The 16907-nt window shown below is 39.0% G+C and overlaps 1 protein-coding gene and 1 long non-coding RNA gene across 4 annotated transcripts in view; one reads left to right on the forward strand and one right to left on the reverse strand.

Moving 5' to 3' along the window:
* Nucleotides 1-16907, forward strand: part of elfn2a (extracellular leucine-rich repeat and fibronectin type III domain containing 2a) — a 214969-nt gene that overhangs the window by 20403 nt on the left and 177659 nt on the right. The gene's annotated exons all lie outside the window — the stretch shown is intronic.
* Nucleotides 11030-12607, reverse strand: LOC108166587 (uncharacterized). Its single transcript, XR_001776942.2, has 2 exons — nucleotides 11179-12607; nucleotides 11030-11100 (listed from the first exon to the last, which is right to left on the reverse strand). It is a non-coding gene; the product is annotated as an uncharacterized LOC108166587 (long non-coding RNA).

Here is a 16907-nt window from a genome sequence, read left to right on the forward strand (position 1 = left end):
TGACCAAATTAACTTAAAATTAGGGCTGTCAATGCTAACGCATCAATGTCTGTGATTAATTTGAACATTTGAACATGTTAATATTACATAATGCAGACTAATCAAAGTGTCTGTTTTGACCTAGAATCCTCTCCTTGTCCTGCAGAAGGTTTCCTAATCCACAGCCGTTTCACTGAGTTCTGGACTCAACTGAGTTCTGGATGTTTCAACTTTCTCGTGTCACGTCGCTATGATGCGTGTTCACGTCCGAGCTCAAAATTTTACATCATGCATTACACCGGTGGCTCGGCTGGTTGAAGCGACTGGCGCCTCGTCGCGTAACCTCAATAGGAAATGAACCGAGAGACGGACATTTTTTAAAATTAACATTTAAAATAAAATGACTTTGTTTTAACCTTCCTGAATATAAAAACCAGAAAACCTGAGAATCTTCAGACATGTTTGATTTGAGACAATAAAACATTTTATTTAACGCTTATTGAAAACATGCACACTTTGGAGGTTTTTGATTTGGGCAATTGCCCAGGGCATCAAAACGGGGCAGGACACTGAGAATTGAATATATTTGAACAAGTTTTCTACTACTTGCAACATACAGTATTTAATGAAGTAAGTTTCCACTAGCTACTGTCGAGCAATGGGAGAATACATCACCTGCTTCCTGCTACAAAAAAACCAAAAAACAACTAATAATTAAATATGTACAACTACGTACATATTTATGTTTCAAACTCACAAAGTTAGGCATAACAATTAATCGTGATTAATCACAGGGCTGGTGTGATTAATATGATCGAATTTTTAATCGATTGACGTCACAAGTAAAAATACTAAATATGTGGGATTAGATATAATAGGTCAGCTTAAAATGAAACCTTAGGTTTCATTTCTTAGTGTTTTTGTTTATGTTTCATCGACTCACAGATCCTTTCAGTTCAGTTTCCTTTGTCTTGATAAGTCTCTCTCCTTCAGTTTGCTCTGTCACAAATGTTCTGCATCACCTCTAATTGGCTCTTCTAGTTCATCTGTCACTTTCCTCCCCTGCCTCAGTTTTTATGCTCCTGGTTTCTCGTTGCTTCTGTTTTGGATTCTTCCTTTGCCTGTAACTTATTCCACGCCCCATTTCCTATCGACCTGGTTCAAGTTTTCTTTTTTTAACTTTTGTTAAACCTTCTACTCTCAAGTTCCTGTCCTCTGCTTGAACCTCCTTCAAACACACAAAACACGACGGTGAATATACGTCTGTATGTACGATTTTAATTGTGATGAAACAAACAGAATCAAATAAATAAATATAAACTTTATGTTCAATTTCCCAAGTTTTCTGAGACATTAAACACTGTAGGCATGAAAGAGAGAAACAAAAGGAAAACTAAAACACAGATCTATCTATATTTTTTCTGTTATGGAATGCGAAAGGTGTTCACTGTATTGATCGTAAACAAGATGTTATTTTTTGTTCTTTATTTTGTAGCCCCCCAAAGCATTTGACCTTTTATCTTCCGCTCTTTCATTTTAATGCAGCAGTGATGATCGCAGAATAATAGGTAAGAAACCAGCTTAACATCCAGCTTTCAAAATGGTACTTAACAGCAAATGTTTCAATGTCTTAAAAAAAAATCAAAACTTTTTCTTTTTGATGAAGCTGCTTTAAAAACTTTCACCTTTCGCTGTGCAATTTTTCTTTGATTTTTACAGAAATAAAGCTTTCTAATATTTTCACGTTAGTTCTTTGTTAGTTAGTTAGTTCTTTGTGAAACCAGAACCTGGCTTGAACCAAAATGTTGTCATAAGATTTGCTGCAATTGGATTTCTTTAGAAAGTTTGCTACTTATGCTTTGAATTAGTGGCGACTTCAAACTCTGACAGATCGGTGTGCCTGCTTACGTGTGTGTGAGGAATAAGTATGTGTTTTTTTTTTTTCTTTTTGGATTCTACCCACATTCCAAACGGTCCAGCTCAGGTCGACTTGAACCTCCTAAACGGCCTCAGGGATGACTGTGAATGTCTGCATGTCCGTGTTATCTCTGCGTTGGACTGGTAGCCTGTCCAAAGTGTCTTTCCACATCTCACCTAATGGGCTTTACTGGCCAAGAACCTTCAAAGGAGGAGGAGGAGGAAAAAAAAGGAAGAAAAGAAAGTTGGATGAGAGAATGAATAAACGAAGGCTGATGTTTTGAAAGGTTCCTCGGCAACGCGGCTAAATTAGGCGCTGGCTCCGTCCAAGGTGCTGGAATCCTTCATGGCCAGATGAGCTCAGCTTTTTAGACATCTGTCCACGGTGCTGAAATCCAGCAGCGAGCGCCGAGCCACCGAACACACATACACACACACGCACACGCACACACACACACATGCAGACACACATGAGATACAGATGCACCCAGTCCAAATGTGCTTGTAGCTGCTCCACTTTTAAAGAAAAAGACAATTTAAAGGTAATTTTTAAAGTAGACAAACAACTAAATACACAGTTATTGTGACAATAGTCACAACTATTTCAGTTTTGTTTGTTTTTAAATGGTCGTATATTTGTTTCTCGTTTTGAGTCTGGATCACAGTGTTTAGACTGAAATTAGATTTCCAGAGTTTTTCATCTAGTTATTAGAGTTGCACCGATGGCAGTTTTCTGGCCGATCTGCAATATTTAAAAAGCCTAATCTGCCGATTCCATTTTTGTTTTGTTTTTTGGTATGAAATGTTGCTGAACATAGAAAAAATAAAAGATGCTGAGTTCAGCTCAAAAGTTGTTATACAAACACACATTTATCGGCTTGCTGATTTATTGGTGCATCCCTACTCATTATGATTTTTCAGATTGTTTAGTGACCATTTTGCAAATGATTGCGTATTTTTATTTTAGTGTGTAAGTAATGCTGTAAAGTAGTTGAGCGGGGGTCTCTAAGTGATGACACAGTCTTCATTTAGGAGAATTTTGTACTATTCTAATTACAATTTGGCTGTGATTGCGGAATTTGTCCCACATCTGTCATTAACGTGGCCAGAAGGCGCGCATTTGATTAGACAGAGGATAGTTATTATTTTTATCTACAGGAGTTCATAAAGCTCTTCAGAACAAATTAAATACTCTCCATTAAGCAGAAAACGCATCGCATTCATCACCGGGTAGAAACTCTTTCAGCTTTTCTTGGAAAAATCTGACACACAGCTTCAGCAAGTGGAAAAGATCAGAGGTGAAGAGAACAGCTACTACCCACAAAACATATATTAATTACTCCAGTTTGATTGAATACGAGGGATTTCTGTGGTGGGGGGAATGTTTGAGTAGTTGATGCGTTTATGATGAGAACAAAAACGTCTTCCATGTTGCTTCGATTCCACCTCAAGGCACGCTTTCCCGTAACACACACACACACACACATCCGCCTCTGTCTGATTAATCAGGGGGGGAAAAACACATTTGACAGCTAAGATTTGTTTCCAGTGGTTCGCTGTATTTACATCCAATGTTTTTTTGGGGTTTTTTTTGTTTTGCGAGGCGGTGTTTTTTCCATCTCTATTTATGAACTGGTGTTTTTCCCTCAGCTTTGTGTGGGTTTGCACGTAGGTGAATTTCCATGGACTTATGCTCCATCTGCATAGAGATCTTTGCCAAAAAAAAAAAAAAAACAGGAAAAAAAAGATATAACTGTTACAGCTGAAACACTGGTTGAAACAGAAGTTCACTTGAGTTTGTGTTTTTCAGTTGTCAGAGAATTGAAAAACACAAGGGTCAGGTTAGCCTCACGTGTGCAGCGGTTTTGCTTTTTATGACCTGTGTAATTCTGTTTCAACTCTTAAAAAAACATCAACAGAAACTATATTTTATCCCAGAACCAATTTTATTTATTTATTTTTTTTCCAGCACTGCAAGATGGCATATTTGTTGCTTTGGTGAATTCATATTCAGCAGGCGTGTGTGCTCAGCAGCGTGCAGCTCGCTAAGTATTCAGTGCTAAATAGTTTATTACTGGTCCGCTAACTCATCTGTACCTGCCAGAGACGCACACATGGAAACACACTGAGGGGAGAGGAAACCTGTGTGCTCTGCTGATGCTGCACCTGCTTCTCGAAAGGAAGGCACACTTTTGAAAATACCTCATTTAGTGCTCATCTTTTGAAATAATCTAAAGGAACTTTAAAATAAAAAGCAAACATGTAATTAAGTGTATTTTTAAGCATTTTTAAATGGAGAAAAGTTTCATATCAGATCCATTGTTGTTGTTTTTTCACCTAAACCAGTACACATTTCTCACTGTTTTGTTTAAAATCCAGTTTTCCTCACAGCTTTTTGGTGTGAAAATATGTTTCCAGTGAATAAATTCAGTGGATGAAAACATATGGAGAAATTAAAGGGTTTTCATCTCTTCTCAGTGGCGTACCTCCGCTTTATGATGGAGATGAATAGAGCCGCGCTGCAACTGTGAAATGCAATCTCATATTTTGGAACTGATGTAGTGAAGAAAAAAAAAAGATCTCCCAGAGTTTGATGTGCTATTAGTGCACATCTTGCTGTTACAGATAATGTCTTCGTCTGATGCTAAATAGTCTGCGTGAGTCGCTTAGAGGTCTAAATCCATTTTTTTTAAAAAGTTTGTTCCCGTTGCCAAAAGCATTTTATTTTCCGATCCTTACTTAGCTGCCTATGGCTCGCTCTCCAATAAATCACCTTGAAAGCAATTTGTGCAATATCTATTTAACCATATTTGTAATAAGTTGCTAAATGTAGCATTTCAAGCTGAAGTAGAATCCGTCACGTACATGCACTCAGATAAAAGTGCCCACTGAACTCAGTCTGCATTTTTTAAATCCAAACTGAAAATACTGAAAAAAACAAAATGGTGTCGTTCTCTACTTTAACTTTGCTTGTTCCTGGGTGATCGGCATCTCTCTGGTTGGTGCTGAACTACATCCACAAAAAAAGCACATGTTGGACTTGAAGGGATTCCTAAAATAGCAATAGCAACATGCTAGCTTCTTTTACTCTCATTGAGGCAGCCATCTTGAAAGTATACTACTTTTTAGGTCGCCATCTTGTGAGTGTAATATGTTTAGGTTGCCCTGTTATAAAGTCCAAAACAAAAAAATAAATCTATCATCCTTGGGAATCAGTCATCCAAAAGTTATTGATTTAATCCAGCAAATTATTTACTGAAACATTTCGTACAAAATGTAAGTAATTTTATGTAAGAGTCATTAGATGACAGGGCCAGATTGAGCTTTAACTTGATGTGGTATTGCCAATATGAGCGCAGTTTTTTATTGGGTGGGCCAAACTGTCACTCCATCATTTTAAGTAATATTTTCTTTCTAATTAAATTTTCTGTGTTAATTTAACAATTCCCAACTATATTTTTCTATTCATATGTTGTCTTGTTCCACATGGTAAAAAGACCATTTCATGTATATTTTTAATCATAGTGTCTCTGCTCGTTTCTTCTTCATCATGAATTATAAAAGGAAAATAATTTAGAAAGTTAAAATAATTGGACATTATTTTTTGTAGATTTATAGAACATAATGGGTATAATGTAATATTAGTGATTCTGTTCCCAATTTATTCCAAACAAACTTCCAAGTTTTTCCGTTAAAAAACAAAAAAAATCTCAAAAACTTCAAAGGTGTGCAGGAGTGAAGTGATCACAAAATCCTTCTAGTTTCTTCTCATCTTATCAATTCTGCTCTTTTATTTTCTGTATTCTCTCTGAGCCTCCGTCGTCCTTTGAGCATCGCTGAAGATAATATCTAACATTGACACAGTTTTAACTGTTGCAGCACCTAAGCCCACATGGTAACACAACAGCAGCAGCAACAGCCAAACGTGCCGAGCCGCCACCGCCACCGCCTTTATTTCAACGCTATTATTGACAGAGGCAAACTCAGTGTGACTCTAACGACACCACAGTTGGAAGACGCACACACACTCTCACACACACACGGAGCGCCAGGAAGGTTTCACCTCCTTGTGAGTGTGTGGGCACTTTCTGACATCCTGCATTAAGCATCCGGCCAGGTCTTGGACCCACAGAGATATCTGAGTCACGCTGATTAGTCAGTCCTGCTCAGTTCGGCAAAAAGCAGCCTGGCTGCCGCCTAGTTTATATGCTATGGGTGTGTGTGTGTGTGTGTGGCTATTTGTGTGACGGGCAGGTAGAATATTAGCCTGCGAGGAGCTAGGTCCTTGTTAGCAAGCATGTGGCAAGTGGGCAGATGTAGAGTGACAGAAAGGTTCACGGCGTTCTCTCAGATGGGCTGACAGGAAACATGCATTTACCCAGGAACACACAAAAAGACACACACGCGCGGACACACACAAATCATTTATTCCCTCTTGCTTATCTTGCTACAGTGCAGGACTAACAAACCGTCAGGTGGACATAGACAAACAGCTTGTGTCAGTCATGTGAAGGTGTTGGCGTGTTCAATTACATTTAACATTTTTATTCGCAGTTTTTATGACACACATCCGGGGATAAATTGCTTCGTTCTGGAATCGGAGCCTTTACACGGAAGAACGCCTGAACACAAGACGCTGCTGAGATTTCAGATGTTAGAAGGCAGGATTAAGTCTTAAAGGGGCAGTGTTATGTGTTTTCCAGGCACATTGATCCTTTTCATTGCACAACCAAGTAAGTATGTTCCCTTTAGTTGTTATAGAATTGTTCTATATATCAAATATGGCTTAAAAGAAATGTAATTTTGTAATTTAAATGTCTCTGTCTGTTTAAGAAACTCCTGCTCTTTCTGAAACTCGGCCTTCAGGATGTCATCACAACATGTCTCCTCTATTACTTCTTTAATGACATTTTTACCAGCGTTGCTCTGAGAAGTAGCTCCTATAATGAATTCAGCAGACGCACAGTTGTAATGAATTGCTGCTGGCTAGTCTGAAGGAGCTGAGAGGGGAAGTCGCAGGGGAGGGCTGCTCTGTGAAGTTCAGAAGCTTGGAAACTACAGCTTCGTCTTGAAGGTGGAGCTAGTTCCTTCCAGCTGAATGGTTGCCATGGGAGATTAAAGGATTTCTCAAACATGCATGAAAGAATCAAAGTGACACTCCAGGTCTGTTTTTGATGAGGGAATGACATTATGGCACGACCTAAAGCTAAAACAAAAGTCGATCCTACATAACACTGCCCCTTTAAGAGTCAGATTCCAGACGTAAGAGACAGCCCTGAATAGAATTTTGATGATTTCTGTTTTTGAGTGTCAAGAAACGGTGAACCGCCGTGTTGACATAATGCCTTTGAAAGGAGTTCAGCAACAGACTTGCATATTAACACATTACTTGGCTCGTGGCGTCGTACCATCTGTGCCCATTAGAAGCTGTGACATTCCTCTCAGAGGACTCAGAGAAACGGTGACAAAGGCAGAGGAGTGGCCGAGCCAAGTCAGAATCTGGAAGAAAAATCTGAGTGAAGTCTGACTGCCACTCTCCTGTCTGGTTGTGGATCTTCATGGCTTTAGAGCAGAGGTCTGCAACCTGTGGCTCCGGAGCCACGAGCAGCTCTTTGGACCTTCAACAATGGCTGTTAAAGGGGCAGTGTTATGTAAAATCCACTTTCTTGAGTTCTTTTTTATAATGTTATTCCCTCATTATAAACATACCTGGAGTGTTGCTTTGACTCTTTCATGGATGTTTGAGAAATCCTTTAATCTCCCGTGGCAACCGTTCAGCTGTACAAAACGCCTGGGTGGACTGAGAGGAGGAGCTTTATCCTCGAAGGCGGAGCTAGGTCCACCAAGGCGCTTAAAGATTAAAGGATTTCTCAAACATGCATGAAAGGATCAAGACAAAGAAGTTGATTTTCCTTAACACTGCCCCTTTAATAACATCATTTTGGTTGATGATCATTTCTCAGAAAGTTTGCGGTTTTACCAAAACTTTTAAAGTTTTCACTGACTACTTGAATGTTGATTGATGAGAAAGTTACAGTTCAAAACTTTAAATTCTTGCTCTGTCCTTAATGTCTTCATCTTGGTAATTGTTCCCAAATATTCTCTAAAAAGCCTCTTAGGTTTTCACAGAATGAGTGTTTGGTTTAAATTAATCTGATGTACGGTCAATCTACGCATTATCAGATTAGAAAGAACCAACTTATCTAAAATGAAAGAGGCTATTGTGTGTGCAGGCACGTGCAGGGGGGGCAGACTGGGGGTGCTTGAGCACCTGCCTCTTTTGCTCCTTGTCCCCAAGTGCCCTTTTGGTCATTTTTTAAAATTATTATTTTTATTTATTTTTTTGGTATTATTATTTTCTAAGCAGTCTTCTGACACATAATAACATGTACTAAAATTATTATTATTATTTTTTGTTGGGTTTTTTTTGTACAACATAATAAGCCCTCCAGTCACCTTGTTACCTTTGACCTTTTGCCCGTGACGCATGACGCAGTTGCCTCTCCGCAGTGAGATAAAGCGGCTAACTGGAGCTAAACGTAGCGAACGTTCCAGATTACAGAACAGTTTTTGGTGAATTAAAAAAAAACGTTTTTGGTGAATAAAGTGCAGTAGACTTGCTACTTGTCAGATAACAGAAACGTTGAAGTATCGTTTCTGCTTCAGCTCAGAGTCGCGGTTTAAGCAGAGAGGTAATGAAATACAACAGACACTGACAGGCCTCTGCGTCTGCCTTTCTCTGAAGAACTACTGAGCGGGAGGAGGCAGCCAGGTGAGGAGAAACTGTTCTTATCTATCGATTCAGTGTTTTTATCATACAGACATTAGGCTGTTGTTGTTGTGCTACTAGCTAGCTGCTAGCTAACGATTCTGCTAGCAAAGCAAGATAACTAAAAGCTTCTTTCCTGTATCGTTAATGATATCAGTCATTCTTTAGTATTTATTATGCAATAAGGGCACATCGCCCGTCCAAAACCGATCATCTCCATAATGGATATGTGTCAGATCTTCTAATTTCCTTTGCTGCATAATGTACATTTCATTTATTCTAGCGTTAGGTAAATGTATCTTGAAGGAAAATAGCACTTAAATAAAAGTCCAACAAGGATATTCATTTAGAATAAAAAATAACTCACCCTGAATTACCATGATAGATATAATGAATGTAATAAAAGTGACATTTATGAAGGGGAAAAAACTCAATCCAGACTTTAAGTAAGTTTAGGGTCTGGTTCACAGAGTTATTTGTTTATTTTTTTCCCAATTATTCAATGAAATTTTTTTTTTACCTCAGTTAAGTAAAATAAAATTGTAATCAAAACTTTTGGAATTGTAATGATTTCATTTTTAAAAACAAAATGTTTTGTTTAAATAACTGCTTTCTAAATTAACTCATTTTTGTCTCGTGAACTTAAAAAAAAGTTATTTGCCAAACATAAACTTTTATTTGCACACATCAGAAATATTTTGTTGCGATTTTGGGCCCTGCCCACGACGTCATGTGAGAAAAAAGTTTTTAAGCAAAACTCAGTAGGCCTTTCTCATGGTGATATGCATTAACAATTCAATTTTTGCTTTTTTTTTCTTTTTTTTTCTTTTTCCTGCAGTTCCACCTTAAAGTTTGATGCAGCTCTGCTTCCTGAATGGACCATCTGCATCTCCACTGCAAGTGCAGCAAACAGGCAGCTCTTTGTTTTATAGATTACAGTCACTAAAAGGTTGCTTTGTGCCCTTGTTTATATTTTTAATAGTGTAATTCAGTAAAGACAAAATATGTCTGGTGGTCCAGCTCTGATTTACATATCTTGCTAAATTGCAGGTTTGAATATTGCAATACTTTCCTATTACAAAACAGACCTGCAGAAAGAGATTACTAATAAAATATCTTACATATGCATAGTTGTATGCTCTATATAGAGGTTTTCCTTAGCTTTGATTGTATATCTCACATTTTTGTAATTTATCATTGTTTATTAACTCTGAAAGCTGAGTGGCTTTGTTAATATTCTGTCCTAGAATGCAGTTAGATGTGCCCTTTTTTTTGAGCACCTGCCCCTTTAGTGGTCTCTGCACGGCCCTGTGTATGTGTATATTAGAAAACAAAAATTATCATTTTGTTTTTCTCCACAATGGTATTTTAATGTGCTTCATCTCATTGCTGTGTTTTTTTTCCCTTAGCACTGTGCCATTTCAGTTTAATCACACGGCTCTCTGTGTTTACTGTGATAATTTCCGCTAATACGGACGATTGTTTTCAACAAACGTCAACAACAATGAACCCGCTGCACACCACCTGGATTCAGGACAAAAGATGATATTCTGCTGAGCAGAGATAGAAAACGAACGTCTGAGTGTTATTTGCTCATTTCAGCAGGATAATAAAAGGTTAGTCACAGATTGACACCGAACTACTGTGCCTTACAGAATTGCTCATAACCTTTGAACTTTTCCACATTTTACCTTGTTACGACAACAAAACCTAACGCCTTTATAATGGGCTTCATACAAAAACAAAGTAGCCCATAATTGTGAAGATAAAGGAAGTTGATAGGAGGTTATAATTTGACATGTGGGACAAGCAGACCTTTACTCCTCAATGAAACATTAATTATTAAATGAAGCGCAAAAACACACATTATTTTTGTCTAGTGTCTGGTGCAAGATAAAAGTTTACTTTTATCTTGCACCAGATATAGGAAACTGTTTTAAGTGAATAATTCCTTAATATTGATGAAAAAAATAGATTTCACTTACAACATGGGGAAAAGTGAAATAATCTGCCAATTGAACCAGTACTTTTCCACCAATATTAAGAAATTATTGATGTAAAAGAAGCCCCTACATCTTTCTGAAAAGTTACTTGTAAGTTAGTTTTGTCTTATGTCAAGTGTATCAAGTTGTTTTCACTCTCTACTAGACCAAAAATGTTAGGTGTTTGACATTTATTAATTTCTTCTGTGATAATTTCACATTTTAGAGACGAAAAACAAACTGAAATTCACTGTTTCATGTAAATGTGGAAAAACTTTGATTAAAATAGAAATAGGTGGTGGAAAATATCCATATAACATCCAAAACCAGCATAACTGTAATGTTCAGACCTGAGGACCCGAAATTTCAGTCAGACACAAAGTAAAAATCAATAAGGTCTTTATTGAGGACCAGGTATAGGGACGGGGAACCACGAGCAAGGAACAGGAACCTCTGAGGACAGAGAAACAGGTTAGAGGGTTGTAGGTAGGAAGGGAAGGCCAACAGTCTGTAAGGGAAAAGATCACTAACCTTCCTGGTGTTGTGGGGGATGAGGGATCCAGGTAGCACAGTGGAAGAGACAAGTGGCACACCTAGGGAAGGACAGGACTGGGAGGCACAGGGTTTAGGACAGGCAGGACCAGACAAACGTATCTGAGGGTTGGGCGAAGAGCAGTGGTCAGGTCACGGAAAAAGGGTCCAGTACTAGCAGGCAATCTCAGGCAGACAATATCCAAGGGCGAGGCAGGAGGCAGAGGTCAAAAGGCAGAAACAGGGTCGAGACCAGAAAACAGAAGCCAGTGAAGAATCCGACGTGGGCAAGGCAAGGCAGGAAAATCCAAGGGTCAAAAATGTGTTCGTGATCGTGGTCAGGTCAGGAAGAACGCTGGATATCTACTCACTCGGTGGCTTTCAAAAATCTGGCACCGTCTGCCTGCCTGAGAGCTGAATATAACTGCTGGTGAACAGGTGGAAGGCATGAGTCTGATTGTGCTCCAGCGCAGCAGCATGCAGGTGAACCAGATGAGCTTGATGAGGAGTACAGAGGAGAGAAACATAGCAGGCAGACGGGCCAGAAACATGACAATAACGAGCAACAAAATCAGAGTCAACAAAATGACAGGCAGGAGCTGCTGTGGCTGTGCAGGGGTTAAAGCCTCAGTCCTTGACGTGGCCGTCGCAGGTTCGATTCCCGGCCTGATGACCTTTGCCGCACGTCTTCCGTCTCTCTTTACCTACTTTTCCGTCTTAGCAGTTTCAAATAAAGGAAACTAGAGCCAAAAATCAAACCAATATCACTGTCCACTTGTTGATGTAACCAGTGGATTGTAAGTAAATCCAGATTCGACGTTTGCATTTCGCAGATGTGCCGCCTGCCACGTCGCACATTCCCCCCCCAAACCCTCCCTGTCTGTCCCGTTGCACCGCGCTTCCAGAGTCTCGTCCGTCTCGGGTTTTGGTCCAGAGGACCTTCCAATTTCACAGTGGCTTACAGAATGGTAATGCGGGCCGGCCGCAGAGGGAAACCGAACTCTTAACCCAGGTGGTGTTTGAGTCGTGCCTTTCTCCATTAAGCTTCCCTGAGAATAATGACCCTGATTCCCGCTGATGCTGTTGCGCTGCGGCGCGGGTCAACAGGTGCAGCTGGTGCAGCTTTTCCACACTGAGGGGTGTGAGGTGAGGAATGATTGTGTCCACCTGAAACTCACAGAGTTGGGTAAATATTAGTCTGAACGCCAAAGCAAACGGAGATAACGCTTTTAGATTATAGATGTTTTCTCTCTGCCTGCTCAGAAATGAGAATACAAACATTCAAGTAACACTCAAATAATACTCATACTAATAATAAATTAGGCTTTTTCAATGATGTCCAAAAAAGTTAAATGCAGGGGGGAAAAAATTGTCTTTTGAAGGAAGTGACTTTCTAATAAGATGAAAACTTTAATTTGCTTATGACACATTTGCTAATCAGCTGTAGCGTTATTACGGTTGGCAAGAAATATAGAAATTAAGAGGCAAAAATAATGTTCAGCTCAGTATTCACCATAGTGACAAGAAAAAAGAATAAGTTGCTGTAAGGTTGTCCTACATCTTGGCACTCTGTCAAAAGAATAGCTTTCTAACCGCCTCTAATTGGACAGTCAAATTACTGGTTGAACATTCACAACATGGCAGCAGAGAGCTGAGAATTAGTAAGAGTTATGTGTGATTTGGATCATTTTTACATTACTGATTTAATGATGACATTTTTGATTAACTCTTTGAGGTGATATGTAAGGTTTTCTTCATGCATTTATGATTTTTTTTTTTAAATCAGTGTTTATTAGTTTGGACTGATTTTGACAAATTAGTATAAAAGAAGAGGGCAGGGAGCTAACGTTCATAAGTAAAAAAAACCCCCAAACTTTCCAATTAAAGATAAAAAGCTACTGATCTGATTTGAGATTTTTCCCTAAGCGTTCACAGAAACATTTAACATTAAATCTCAGCCGCATGTGGCTCTATACGCCGTGGTTTGTTTGCCTATAGCCACAGGCACTGACATTTTCAACAGTAAACAAACATGATCTGGCTGGTTGATTTTAATTTATTTTTTATTTTTTATTGACTGAGCTCCGTGGAGGAATACCACCTTGGCATTTTGCATATTTTCCGGCTCCCGTGTGTATCGAGATCCTCTCTGCTTCGGAGTTTCCATGGATTTCTGTTTGCTCCCAGTGACATTCATTTAAAAATCAAAAGCGACAGAAAAGAAGGATTTTTAGACATTTTTATTAACTTATTGCCGGCCCTCAATCAAATTCCTCATCACATTTAAGTATTTTAAAGTATTTTTGTGAAACAGGGCCTGGGTTTCTTGATACATCACCTTTTTGTGTCACTCACTTTAAATGTAAATTATCTCAATTTTTGACATTTGATGCACACATTGAACATCTCTGAGCTCCAATAAGGTAATATTGAAAGGAAATCTCAAGACACATATATATAAAGGACTTTAGTAAAATGCTGTGTATGCTCGTTCAGTCATGAACTTCTCTCCTCTCATTTTCTGCGTCTCCATTTCCGCACACACACATTACAAAGAAATCTATACCATTCCCTTTTCTCGATTTGCCCACATATTGCACCTGATTCTTTTCCAATTTAACCATGCACCTTTTTTTTTTATTACAGTTCTTCTCTTTGTCCTCTGTATTTCACTTTTATATACCTTTCAGGGCTCACTGGTCCAACCTTCCAGCCATCCTCCTTTCTACCAGCTCGATTTTCTGAACACTGTTAGAATATGGAAATGTTTTTTTTTGTTTTTTTTTTAGGCTTATGACTTATTCAAAAATGGTGGTGTAGTTGGTGAGCGACAGCATAAAAAGCTATGCAGTGGCAGAGACTGATAACAAATATGAACACATAACCCCACAGGAGAAGACGAGCACATTTTAAACTCTGACCTCAGGCAGGGTGGATGACTGGCACTGCACCGTGTTGGATCCTATTTCTCAGCACACATCGGGCAAAGAAAGTATCTGTATTGTTGATTAAATGTAAGCAGAGATAATAGGCAGAAAGCACAAATAAACCACATGTTCACAATAAACCTGATTGGCCTGTGTTTCTCTTTTCAACCCATCTTGGATGTCATGTCAAAGTACAGATACTGCTAATCTGTTGCGACATTTACCTTTTTCAATATTCTACAGATATAGGGTGCATTCAACTTGTGAAACTTGAAAAATCATTTCAAAATAAATTGTATTTTTTGTGTTGCTTGTAAACTTGTTTTATAATTTCACACACAGCAGAATCAACTTAAGTGTCTTGTCATGTAATTGGGTTAAAGAGTTTCTAGTTTCTGTAAGTTAAGCTGTTTATGTTCTTTATTATTTGTGCTCCTAATTGTGTTTCTGATGCCCAGACACACAGCAGCAGCTGTTTACTTCGTTAAAAAAAACAACAAAAAAAACACCTTTTTCCCTCTGAGTTGCTCAAGTTTCTAGCCGTCAGATAAACGAGGAGTTTTCGTTTTAGAGATTAACTCTGAGACATAGTTATACAGAAATGGACAGCAAAGGTTGGATGATTAATGAACTCTTGGGTTTGAATGTAATACGGTTATAAACAACATTTCAATCAACACCCTCTGGGGTTTCCTTCTTTATTAAAAGCCTGGGACAAAATACGGCTCCGGATTAGGCGGGCGATGGAGAAAAAGAAGCCACAGCGATTTGATCCAAAGCCAGCAGCCTATATGTGCCTCCAGAGACAGCCGAGTAAACCTTCTGTTGTCTCATTTCACTACTGAGTAACTCCTCTTCTCACCAGCTGCTGCCATGCAGTTAAATACCATTTGGCCTTAAAAAAAATGATTACTATTTCTCAGCTGTGCAGCTCAAACAGAGAGCAGACACCAAACCCCGCTTAACGCAATGTTTAGTGAGAGTTGCAGTTTCTCCTGTTTGATTTCCCTCGTGTTTGTTATTGCTCCCCAACTGGTCTCCTTTACTGCTTCGGCAATAAACTAATCACGAAGACACACGCGAGCCGGTGAACTCTCACACCCACGCCCGCAGGTTCCTCAGCTGATTTGTCCCGCTGAGATTTTTTTTCCCCCCCTTAACTCTCACCCTTACACTCCCACTCCTTCATCCCTCCCAGAGCCTAATTAATTGACCTTCTTGAGCCAGCTTCGATATCTTTCTGGCAGACTAGACGTCAAAGTTGGCTCCAAAGGAGGCAACCGCTCCCTCTTGGTCAGGTCTTTAACGTATGTCTTCTGTTACCGTTTTCATGTTTCCCAATGTGGTTTTTCTTTTTCACATGGAAACTTCCATCAACCATAAAGTTGGGCAAAGCGTTTTTATCCCATCCTTTGCTCCGTTCCGTGCACAATGTTTTCTCGATGAATCTGCAGATTCCCCCCCTCCGACACTTTTCATATGCAAAGACGCAGCCCACCTGCACTCCCTCTAAAGACCACAAAACCATGTTCTCATTCTGTCACTCCACAGACTGCAATTACCAGGCAACAAAGATTTAGTCACACTGCTGCTTGCTTCACTTGCATCACTATCATCCTAATAATCAAGTTTTCAGAGACCTCATTGCTTTGATAGTGAGATAAGTAACAATATGATTCTAAACAGCAACGATTATTCACAGCGAGGAACGTGTAACATCGGAACGTGTTACTCACAATGTCTACCGTTGAGATTTTTACAGACTCAAAATGACAACGTACGGTACCTTGCAAATGTTTTCACTTTCTTTTTCTTTTTTTTTAACCGATGTATTTTATTGTGATTTTATTCATTAGAAGGAACATACACGCGGTTGAAATCTTTCAGGATTCTTACGTTTCTTAAGAAAGGCTCACAGTTGGTTGGACTGGATGGAGAACAATCGGTAAAAATCCCTTTGTCACAGTTAAATTATATCGAATATCTAACACTGGAACTGGGAGACATTTTAAATATCCAAAATAAATCAACAAAACAACAATCAGAATGAATTCTGAAGTATCTCTAACCAAAATTGTCCTTCAAAAAAAAACGGTTGAGTTGAGACCAAAGCTCCAGACTGAAGGGTTTTGTCATCCAGAAAGAAAAATGATAAATCATGCTAATGAAAATTATTATTTAATTTATTGCGCGATTAATTGATTTATTGGAACAGGCCTAGTTAACAATGCTGAAAAATGCATGAAACACTTTTCATAGTCTTATTAGAAAATAAAATCCTATCTCTTTACCATCCTATGCAACTTTGTGTCTAAAAGCCTGTATCACGTTAACAATTTCCCACGTTCCTTATCAAGTTTGGCCCCGTATGAAGGTTTGCTGAAGGTGTGAGTCGCTGCTCTCCTGCAAATTAACTCAGAGTTTTAGCAATTCTGGTAATCTGCCATCAAAGGTCACGAGAAAGTTTTTGCGGCACCTTTCGGCTAATTACCTGGTTGTAAATGCACTCCGCATTTAAAATTTATATAGCTGTCAAATGTCTGGCAGTAGACCTTACACTGAGAAGTGACTGAGCAGATGGAGGTGCATACTGACTGATGGAGTCGGGGTGGGAGTCGAAAACAAGAGGGATCCAAAAAAAAATGAATGGGTGAGGTGAAGGGGAGACAACGGGAAGGTTGGCGATGACAGACTGATTAGAAGAATGAGTGAGATAAGTGGAGACAGAGACAAATGGTGAACCTTCTGTCCTACTTTGCTTTCCAAAGAGGACGGCGCAGCACTTTGAACATGATGGACCGC

The sequence above is a fragment of the Poecilia reticulata genome, chromosome 1 (genome assembly GCF_904066995.2).
Source record: "Poecilia reticulata chromosome 1, P_reticulata-male-v2, whole genome shotgun sequence".
In the NCBI taxonomy this organism is placed as follows: Eukaryota; Metazoa; Chordata; class Actinopteri; order Cyprinodontiformes; family Poeciliidae; genus Poecilia; species Poecilia reticulata.